Here is an 11,842-nt window from a genome sequence, read left to right on the forward strand (position 1 = left end):
TTAGTGAAAAGACAAAAGCACAGCTTCTGGTTCTGTACTCAGGAGATCATACCTGAATGTGCCATCTCAAGACAGACACTGGAAAGTAGTTGACACTCAAAAATTATTTGTTGAATTAATGAATAAATTGTGACAGTGCTGATATAGAGTCCTATGTGTTCAATAGTATTAAACATTAAAAAAACTCATTGCTTAAACAAATAAAAAACAAATTTTAACAAAATTTATTTGCATTTTTGTGCTAATAAGGAAGATACATAGTTTGAGATAAGTAAAAAGAAATGTTCAAGTTTCTCACAGTAGATATTCTAAATGGCCAATTATTAATTTCTATTTCCTCTATTTTCTTTGGATGATATTTGGCCTATTGTGATTTCAACCATATTATTATTAATGTATTTATTTCTTAGGTACATGTTTAAATGCTTTTTATTTTATGACTTTCTTTCACTTTGTTTACAAACTTTCTTTTTAGATTTTGGCAAAGATACTTCAGTATCCTCATCTGTGAAATGAAGTGTTCGGTTTAGAGGTTCATCAGGGTTCTTTCTGGTTCTAAGAGTTGGGGAAATCCATTAGTATCAGGTTCAAGGGAATAATCTGCACCTTTGGCATTATAGGGGTTTTGTATTTCAGTGCATATCTTCCAAATGAGGATGTCTGGTTGCCTTGGACATAACTAAAGGGCAAATATAAATAATTAGACTTTAGCAGAAGGGGTCTGTTCTTCAATCAGTTCTATTTCTCTGCATCCTCACAGCAAAGATTTTTTTTTTTTGCTCAAGTTTATATCTATTCAAATAATTAGTTTTATTTGCAGCAAAAATTGCCAATCTGGAAAAGATATTACTCCTTCGGGAATTCATAAATTTCGTTTACTAATTAACTTACTCTGAAAGCATACTAGAATGCCCTTTAAATAAATATCAAGTTAATCAAATAACATTTATATAAACCTTGATTTTGTGTAAGGCTCAATCACTTATGTCATTTAATGAGGGGCTAGATAATGATTAGGTGTATAAACCAAAACAAAAGATAATTCTACAATTTACTTTCCCAAGTCCTATGTTATTTAGTCAAGTAAAAACCCCAAATTATAGATTAATTCTCAAGACCTTCAGCTTTCTAAGATGCCTCCTTGATTCTGGCACCCATAATAAATGTTTCCTTGGCACTAAGTTGTCCATTAATCAATATGAGGTATGTTCTGTATTTTATTTAATCTCAAGAGAGACTTTCTCAGTGAGATCAAAAACTGATTTATGTTTTTTCATACTAACTTGAAATGCATGCATAACCAACATGCAGAAATCAGAGATGGAAAAACTCTATTGGTCTAACCCTGTTCCCAGACTAGTGCAAAGTGGGGTGTTCAAAGGGAGGGAAAAATGAGTCCAAATGGCCACCAAAGACACATGTATAAGAAATGAGTGTCAACTCCCAGCACCAGGTATAAGCTGATCCCGCACCTGACAACACCAAGATGAATACACTGTACCTTAAAGATGAATTTCCAGGTGAGGTGGTATCCTGCTGAGGTGCAAAGGAAGACAAGTCTCAGTCCCACTCCTGGATCCTCAGTTCTGATTTGTGAAGGCCAACAGGTGCTGCCCTGAAATTCATTATCACAGCCTTTTATATATGGAGTGAAGGAGTTACAGAAATCCCTCAACCTTTCAAGGTCATTTAAACCAAATTAGTAGCAGAATTAGACCATATCTTTCCAGGGACATTGTAGATTTCCCTTGTGGTGAGAGATGACTCTAAGCAAATTCCATCTATTGCTACCCCACCCACCCCAGGGGAGGAGAGCTTCTGTTTTGGCAGATCTCATGGGTGCCATGACTTGGCCTGAACCAAAAGAGATGACTTAGAACCTGTACTGGATTATCCATGTCCCCTGTTCCTCTGAGACTTGTGAAAAGCCATCCTCTGCCCCTCAATGTGCAAAAGGGACTGGAATGGTGGAACGAGTCACTATTGGGTGTAACATTACAGGAAGACTTAAAGAGGCATCTTGTTCTTTGGGGCCATTAATCCTTGAATAGAATCTGGTGATGACATATCACGGTCTGCTTAGTTCTCTACCAGCTGAAGCAGGAATTGACCCCTGGTGAGTGTTTTCCAATAAAATGCATCCAAGTGAGATGACTTCTCATTTTAGAGTGGCTCTTATCCCATTTTAGAGGAGCACATTTTGTCCTTAGGAAAAACACTTAGAGAATACTCACTCATCTGATAACAAAAATAGCTCTGGTTTTCAACAAATCTTTCTGCTATGCTACTAACTGCATACTCATTACTTGGTTCAGTGAATTATAAATATACAACTTACATGTGACGACCTTGTCTAATATTGATGTTCAAATTTTATCTGGTTGAAGTGGTAATATTTAATATTGAATCTATGAATGTACTTCAATGAGTCCACTTACTTTAAACTGGCTGAACAAAATTTTACAGAGGAAAGTGGTTTTCATAAGGAAAGAGAGGAGTTAATTCTGAAACCACTTGTAGAGTACCACCTATACAAAAGCAACAATTTAAAGAAAGAAAATCTCAATGAAAAATGTATCCAAGGAGGACATTGAAACCACAGATGTCTATCATTTATACTTCAGAAAATGCAGTGAAACTAAATACTAGCAGGTGACAGATTATTAAATGACAATTTCTGTCTTTAACTCCTGATGAAATAAAATTCATATTTTATGGGAAGAGGAGAAGAATTTAAATATAAAATTTTTCTTTGATCATTTGGGTCTCTTTCCTCCCCTTTAGTGTATGTTGTGTGTCTGCATTAACCAGACCTCCTTAGGAGAAGACATGGCTTCTTAATCTCATCCAGGGTCACAGCTCATAGGTAATAGAAGGAGACTGGGGTTCCGGTCATGGCTCAGTGGTTAACAAATCTGACTAGGAACCATGAGGTTGCAGGTTCTATCCCTGGCCTTGCTTAGTGGGTTAAGGATCTGGTGTTGCTGTGAGCTGTGGTGTGGGTCACAGATGCAGCTGAGATTCTGCATTGCTGTGGCTGTGGTGTAGGCCGGCAGCTATAGCTCCAATTGGACTCCTAGCCTGGGAGTCCAATTGGAGCAGGCCTAGATAAGGCAAAAAGTCAAAAAAAAAAAAAAAAAAAAAAAGAAGGAGATAACCTTCCTTCTTCATCTTGTAAGGGGCCGTGGCACCCATTGATAGGGATAGAGTAGGATAATTACCAAGTAGTTGTAGGAGTCCCAATAAGGGACCGCAGATAGAAAGGGACATCTGGGGAAATTTGGGAGATCACAAATAAGTTAATAATTGCTCAAGAGGGCCATCAGAAGGAACAAAGCAGACTTGCTTGACTAGTGGAGGCATGAGATATGCCTCAGGTCACTGGGTGGGGGATGGGGTGAGGGCTGCATTCAAGTTCATACCAAGGACAGGAGTTTAAGGACCACCATTCTACTGATATGAATAAGCACCATGACAGTCCTAGTTTGACCTTATAGGGTCAAATACTCTCTTACTGGATACCAAGGAAGAGCTACTACTCTACTTGAAGAAAGAAGAAGAGGCAGTCCTTTCCCACCCCCACTCCCCTTGGATTATAAAAATGTAGCCCACCTAATCCTTGGGGCAGAGCATCCTTGTCTGCCTGCTTGCATCTCTTACAAGTGTCGTATCTAAATAAATCTATTTCTTGCTTGCCACTTTGTCTCTCACTGAATTCCTTCTATTCTGAGACAGAAAGAAGCTGAACCTCAGTAAGTCCAGACTCTGGGTGAGTGATTTTAATTTAAAATCCATGGGTTCAAACCCCACTCTGGGTTTAGGCTGGGTTTGAGTCCTGGCATATGGGTTCAAGTCCCAATCTGGGTTCTGGCTAGGTTCAAACCATAAGTGCTATCAGTTTCACCATGACCCTCTATATTTGTTTTGTATGCGTAGATATGGATTGTGTAAACCATCAATAATATATAATTTAATATACAGTCCTCTGTCTCAAAAATTTACATAACTGTGCTTTGAATTCTAACTGGCAGAACAGTTCTTGGAACTTTCTGAGAGGCTGTTTTCTGGTTATAATCATCAGTATGGCTCAAATAAAATTTTCCATTTCTTACATCAACTGATTATTTTTTTTTCAAATATGTATGGTGTAGCCAACAGGAAATCAGAGATAACCCACTGGGAGTTTATCCTGAACTGGTTCTTGGTATGAAGCATAGGCCCATTGAGCCCCACTGGTTCCTTAGAAGTTCTGGTGAGTTCCCCTGACATCCAGATCTCATTGTGAAACCAAGCAGGGCCCTGTGCACTCCTGGGCACACAAGGCTTTCTTTCTGTGGCCCCCATTTCTTGCTTTTAGGGAATAAACTTCAGCCTCCATGACCTTCCCTGAGTTCCAAAGGGCAGGCTCAAACAGTTGCTCATCAGGGAAGGGAGTGGATTCAGAGACCCCAGGGAGGAGCAGTCAAGAAACAATAGTGCAGCCTTGGGGCAGGGTCCTGGTTCCTCCTCAAAGTATATTGATAACAATATTTTTGGGTTCTTCTACAGAACTAAACCCCTCAATGAATGGAATACAGTAATGAAGCATTCTTTATTCTGGAAAGAAGACCACCAGACCACTGAACACCAGCTTTGAAAACAACGCAAGCTTGCCTCTACCCTGATCCTTATCCGTGGCCCTATTTTTCACTCCCCAGACTGTAAAACCACTTCCCAAACTCTCCTAAGTGGGGAACAGTCTTTGAGGCATAGGCCTGCTGTGACCCTCCTTTGCCTGGCAAAGCAATAAAGCTATTATTTCTCCTTCACCCAAAACTCTGTCTCCATGTTTCTTTTTGGTACCAGCGAGCAGAGGAAGAGTTCTGGCTATAATTGTGTGAATGATGATCCTTAAAATTTTATTCAAACTATTCTTACTTAAAACTTGGAGTCTTTTTTTTTTTTTTTTTTTTTTTTTTTGTCTATTTAGGACAATCTCCTCAGCATATGGAGATTCCCAGGCTAGGGATCGAGTCAGAGCTGTAGCTGCCAGACTACGCACAGACACAGTAATGCAGGATCTGAGCCTGCAACCTACACCACAGCACATGGCAATGCTGGATCCTTAACCCACTGAGCAAGGCCAGAGATTGAATTCTCATCCTCATGGATACTAGTCAGGTTTGTTAACCACGGAGCCATGATGGGAACTTCCCCATCTTAAAAAATATATATATATATATATTTCTATTTTTTCAATTATACTTGGTTTACAGTGTTCTGTCAATTTTCTAAAACTTGTCTTAAGGGGCACTGGTACACTACCTAGGCAGAATCCAATGAGGATCTGGGCAGGAGGCCTAAGAAAACATAGGTGGCTGGGTTTTGTTAAGTTTGGATTAAATTGAAAAAACAAACAAACAAAAAAAAACAAATTGACATGTGGTCTTGAGAGAATTAACACATATCTTTTCTAACAAAGTAAGACTTGGTTGCTCCAATTTGTTCCGGCTTTGTCTGAGACACCTTCCTCTACCCCCCTCTTTCCCTCTTCTCCCAGTAACAATTTGTTTCAAATTAGCCAACTGAGAAGAATGTGTGCCCCAACCCAACCAATGGGAAGGGAAGAGATACACTGCCTGTGTTAGAGATAAATAGGAGAGGGGGGGGGTCTTCCTTCTTCATGCACTTTTTGAGCACTCATGCCCTTCTGCAGAAATAAAGAGCCTTGTCAAGATCTCCCTGTGTTCGTGTGTCTCACTTTCCAACACTGACGATCCCAGCCAAGGTCACCTTTCCCCAACACTCTGAACCGAGAAAAATTTTGCTGGTGAATTAGAATTAATTCAAATGCCTGAATTATTCAGCTCTGAAGAATAAGGGAGACCCACTACAACTAGCAAGTAAATACTGCATGACCAGAGGCCGATAATCTAGTACTCCAAGCACCCATGGTAACCGTAAACTGTTGAAAGGAGAAACTAAGGGAAAAAAAAAAGAGTTGAACTGTTTCAAGGGTAACGCTTTGGTTAGCTAAACTCAGAAGCAAGGACACATTTGATCCACCATACTGTCCTCAGAAACTTGTTCAGATTATTTCATATCTGAATTAGACTACCAGATTAATAATGGAAAGCCTAAAGGCAAAAGAGCGCCCATGCAGGCAACCACCTATGGGTTTATGTATGCTCGCAAGTACTTAAACGGGAATTAAAGGAAACCCCACCCTGAACTGGCCAAGATTGGGTTCTTGTTTGGGGCACTCCCAAACTGATTTTTTTTTATGGACTGTTTTCAAGCCAATGGTCTTCTGGGTCTCTAGCAGTAGGGTCTGCCAGAAACAACAGTGGTAAAAATTTTTCTCTTTCTAAATTAATTAGCAGGGAAAAATATGTTTAGGGCTACCTCCTTGGATCCTTTGAATTGGAAAAACTTCTAAATTGTTAAAATTGAGAGAGCTCTCATCTTAAACTATTGTACCGATTTTTGTTGGTATGCAGAAGCCCCCAAATGTTTTAAAACTCCAAAATAACCTCATTAAAAGATTTATTGCAGAAGGCTAATTAAAGATTAATGATAAAAATGTACCTATAACTTTAACTATTGCTCCCCTCTAAACCTTATTTAAATAGTCATTCTAAAATAATCTTTTGTCTGAATTGCCTTCCCCATCTGAAAACACTAGTACTTGTTACAATGGGACCATCTGAAGTTACAGGCTAGCCTCTTCAGATCAAATGTGAACCAAGGGCCATAGTTAAAAGTGAGGCAGTTATAGGGATGGAGTAGGATAATTACACAGGTAGTTATAGGAATCCCAATAAGTCCCATAGATAGAGAGGGAAACCTAGGAAATTTGAGAGCTTTTTGGAAAGCATCAAATGACTATGTGAAAGTGACCATCTCTTTAAAATATAAATTTCAGGAAGGTAAAACAGAGCAATAGGTAATTTGGAGCCTGACTTAGGTACAAATAGAGATCTTAAATGTCTTCTCCATAAATATTAGTAAAAAGGATTTAGTGATCTGGGCAGGTGATCTGGATTTGTCCCATCTACCAGAAACCCAATTTGAATCCAACCCTTTTTGTTATTGATGGGTTTTATATTATTGTACCTCATTCATGGCTGAAATTTGGGGATGGAAATGATAGGGTGTCTCAAGTCAGCAACTGCAGGACCTGGAGGCCACGTTCCAGAGGAACCACTACCCAGACATGAGTATGTGCATGCAGGAGGAGATTGCTGTGTGGACCAACCTCACCGAGCCACACGTGCAGGTCTGGTTCAAGAACTGGTGAGCCAAGTGGCACAAGTGCGAGGGTAACCAGCTGCTGGACCTGTGCAAGGACGTCTACGTGCCCCGGTTCAGCGGCCTCTGAGGATGTGTATGCCGCTGGCTACTCCTACAACAACTGGACCACCAAGAGTCTGGCGCCAGCACCACTCTCCATCAAGAGCTCCACATTCTTCAACTCCATGAGCCCGCTGTCGTCACAGTCCATGTTCTCCGCCCCCAGCTCCATCTCCTCCATGACCATGCCCTCGAGCATGGGCCCCGGTGCCATGCCCAGCATGCCCAACTCGGGCCTCAATATCAACAACCTCTCCGGTCCTCACTTAACACCACCATGTCACCGGGCGCCTGCCCTTATGGCACACCCGCCTTGCTGTACAGCGTCTACCCCGGACACATGCAACTCAAGCCTAGACAGCCTACAGCTCAAGTCCAAGCAGCACTCCTCGTGAGGCTACAGGCAGCCTGCAGGGACCGGCCTCAGGCCTCAAAGCATGCCACTACAACAGCTGACCTCCCAGGAGGGCCAAGAGGACCAGTGGTGGACCCGGCACCCCTGGGGCGGGCGCTGAGGACCTGGCGCCTCCACGGCCCCTTGCTCCCCACCTCCCCACCTCTGGATTGGTTTTGTGTTTGCTTTCCTGGACCCCACTCAGCCCTCCAAAACAAGATAAAACGAAGCAAAAAGACATCAGAGAAAAGTGCTGGAGAAAAACAAAAACGGATGAGCTGCAAGTTTCCTCGGGATGGTGCCGGTGGTTCGTGTTCGCTCCCTCCCAGCAGGACGGGCTGCTCCGCGGAGGGGATGCGGCGCGGGAGGAGCGGGCCGGGACCGGTAGCTCGGAGGGAGCGCTCCCATAACCCGCGTTCCCGCCGAGCTGGACCCGGACTGAGCGGCCTCGCCTGAGAACTGGAGCGCCACGGAGCCGGGGCAAGCCTGGCCCCTGGCAGGGTGCGAACCTAAAGGCCCCCTCTGAGCTGGGCGCGGCCGAGCATACCTTAGCTCCATCCAGATGCAGGTTGGACCTGGCGTTGGGCCGGGGATCAAGGTACCCATCCCAGGGTCCGGGACTCGCAGTAGACCAGCACTAACGGCCCCGCGCGTCTGGCCTATTTTAGGGCCACAGAGCTGCAGCTGGAGGTGTGGACAAGGATGGAGGGTGGGAAAGATTCGTCTCTGAGCCTCCAGCCCCCGAGCTTCGCCGCCGGCTCAGGTCCTCCACTTGGCTTCCTGGCTAGGAGGTGGCCTCCTGTCCCAGACCCTTCCTCACCGGCCGCTGTGCGAAAGTCCAGCCTGGAGAGCTTGGGGGCGCTGCCAGGGCCCCACGCCCGCCTACACTGCATACCCGCTCTCAGACATACAGCCTCTCTGTGTATGTCGCACTGACTGTATAGAATCATAAATCTATAATTTATATCGACTAGTTCATGTACACCTATTAAAACCATAATACGAGCATGCTTAAAAAAAAAGAGAAATTAGAGGGTGTCTGTATCTGTTTGTGTTTGTATACCTCTGTGTTGTAGATGTTTGTTATTCCCAAAGTTAATTTGTAAAAGCTTTATTTATTGAATTGGATTATAGGAAATTAAGCATTTATATTAATACTCAGAAATATAAAAGAAACTGGCTGGAATGAATTTTGGGGTCACATAATCTGGCAAATATGCAGTGTTGAATTAATATCAGGTATTAAAGATGTTATCTCTTTGGTTTAGTTATTATAGGCATGTTTTTAGAGTTATCAACATTAAATATAATACTTTTATAGTACCTAGGTTTATTAGAAAGCAAATAAGATCTTGTTATTTGTTACAAGTTTGTTAGCAAGAAAAATAACTTGGTATGATGAAACTTTTAAGCAAATAAAGTAGAGGTAAATGAATTAAAAGCTTTTAGGTTAAACTCTATAATTATATTTTGGAAATAGTCTTTCCAGATGTTGGTAACTTGAGTTTTGCTAAATTATGTTAAATGATGAAAAACCATTAAAAATCCAAGTCATTTCCAAATAAGATACTGGAATATTAATTACTGAACATAGACTTTCCTTTTACAGAGTAGCTAAAAATATTTAGGATTATTAATATGTATGCTTGGCACCCATTAAGATATTTTTCATTTTTTTAAAAAAGCACATTTTCTAGAAACTATAAATAGTATTTATAAGTTTGCTAATCTATGGAATGCTAATATAAAAGATAGGTCATAATTTCTTACACCTTAGTTTTTGATAGAGACTCGGTTTTGAGGCCTCCTCCTGAATGAACTGCAATTCTTTTTTCTTATTCTAAAACCAACATCACCAGGCCAAGAAGAGAAAAAAAAAAAATGACAGCTAAGTAGACAGCTAACTCAAGATACTGGACCAGGACTGTATACGAATCACTTTGACAACTCACGCTTTTGCTCATGAGTCAAATTGTATTTCTTCCTTGGTCTCAATCATTTGAAAAAGTTTCTAAAAATCAGTCCAGTTGTTAGGTTTGTGGCCAACTACCTATGTCCAGCACTCTTAGGATCCCTTGGTGAATTTCTCTTTTCTAAAGGTCTAGATGACCATCAGAATGGGTGAGGAAAGGTAGGTACACCAAGTAACCTAGATTGGCTAGTTCGAATAATTTGGTGTGATTTAGGCTATAAGGATGATCCCTAGTTGTCTAATATCCTTCCTTGGGGTGATTTAGGAAAGAGGGAATATTGGCTTTGCGTCTATTTTTTAAAGGAGACAGTTGGGAATGTTGTCTATGGATTTGCTAGTTTTTATATCAAAGGTACACTTGAAGGGTATTGTTTTCTATGTCTAGGAATTAGTTAGCCCCTTGTGGGGTATCTCTCCAGATCAAGGCCTTAAATGCCATAGAATCAAACAAGAGAGAGAGAGAAATTATATAGCCAATACAGGAGTTCATATTGTGGCACAGCAGAAACAGTTCCGAGTAGGAACCATGAGGTTGCAGGTTCGATCCCTGGCCTTGCTCAGTGGGTTAAGGATCCAGCATTGCCATGAGTTGTGGTGTAGGTCACAGATGTGGCTCAGATCCTGCATTGCTGTGGCTGTGGCACGGGCAAGCGGCTACAGCTTTGATTAGACCCCTAGCCTAGGAATTTCCATATGCCACAAGTGTGGCCCTAAGAAAGCGAAAAAAGAAAAAGAAAAAGGAAAATAAATTATAGCCAATACAGCACAAATAACAGCTAGTGGATCCTCCTGAATAACATTTCTATATTCTCTGTTGCCTGCATTGTCATGCCAGCTGTGCCCAAGTCATCAGATGTCTATCCTGCATGCCTATTTTGGCTGTGGCCTTGGCATTGTTGGTGACTGAACTCTCAGAGAACCCTGGCACTGGAGATTCTAGATAAATTGTTACTGGGCAGAGTGGCTCTGGGACCCTCCTGTTTTCTCATGAGAACATCACCCTTTTATTTCCAGTTCTTCCAGCCTTCTCTTGATAGCTGTATATTCCCAGGCTCAGAACCCTTGAGCTAACTTCCTATTCTTAGCCATTGAACTCTACTGAAGATGTCATCAGGAGGCAGCTGGGGGCAGAGGAGTCTAGCAACTCTAGTTAAGCCACTGCCTCTGTGCTTGTGATCTAAGGGAACTTTCATATGTGTTCATGTGAAAAGACAAGATTCATCTCTTTCCTCAAATCCTCAAATGTTCTAAAATTTACTGAGAACAATACTGATAATATTAACACCTAGCATTTATTGAATATTTAATGTATTCCAAGTGTTATCTTAAATGCTAAGTATTAACTCTTTTAACCTTCACACAACCTTCTGAGGAAGAGAGACACTAGACAACTTGCTTGTGATCACACAAATCACCAGGGCTCAGCAGCTCTGGCTTTCAGGTCAAATCTGGCTGACTGATTGCCTCTTTCAAATCTTATTTATGTATCCATTTATCTATTTATTTATTTTGTTGTAAATATAACTAACATGAAACTCATTATTTTATTAATTTAATTTAAAAAATTTTTGTGGCATTCCCATCGTGGCTCAGTGGTTAACAAATCTGACTAGGAACCATGAGGTCACAGGTTTGATCCCTGGCCTTGCTCCATGGGTTCAGGATCCGGCATTGCCGTGAACTGTGGTGTAGGTCGCAGACGCAGCTCAGATCTGGTGTTGCTGTGGCTGTGGTGTAGGCCAGTGACTACAGCTCTGATTAGACCCCTAGCATGGGAACCTCCATATGCTGCGGGTGTGGCCCTAGAAAAGACAAAAAGACGAAATAAATAAATAAAAAATGAAAAACTTTTGCAACATTTTAACATTTGAGATATATTTGATTTATAATAGTATATGAGTTTCAGGTGTACAACATAGTGATTCAATTACTTTTATAGATTATATTCCATTTAAAGTTATAAAATACTAGCTATATTCCCTGTGCTATACAATATATACTTATAGCTTATTTATTTTATATGTTGCAGTTTGTACCTTTTGATACTCTACCCCATCTAGCTCCTCCTCTCTTCCCTCTCCCCAGTGGTAACCATTAGGATGTTCTTTATAACTGTGAATATGTTTCTGTTTTGTTATATTCAT

The 11,842-nt window shown here is 41.2% G+C and overlaps 1 pseudogene; it reads left to right on the forward strand.

Moving 5' to 3' along the window:
* Window positions 1–6,136: 6,136 nt before the first annotated feature.
* Window positions 6,137–10,209, forward strand: LOC110258157 (annotated as a pseudogene).
* Window positions 10,210–11,842: the final 1,633 nt, after the last annotated feature.

The sequence above is a fragment of the Sus scrofa genome, unplaced genomic scaffold (genome assembly GCF_000003025.6).
Source record: "Sus scrofa isolate TJ Tabasco breed Duroc unplaced genomic scaffold, Sscrofa11.1 Contig1426, whole genome shotgun sequence".
In the NCBI taxonomy this organism is placed as follows: Eukaryota; Metazoa; Chordata; class Mammalia; order Artiodactyla; family Suidae; genus Sus; species Sus scrofa.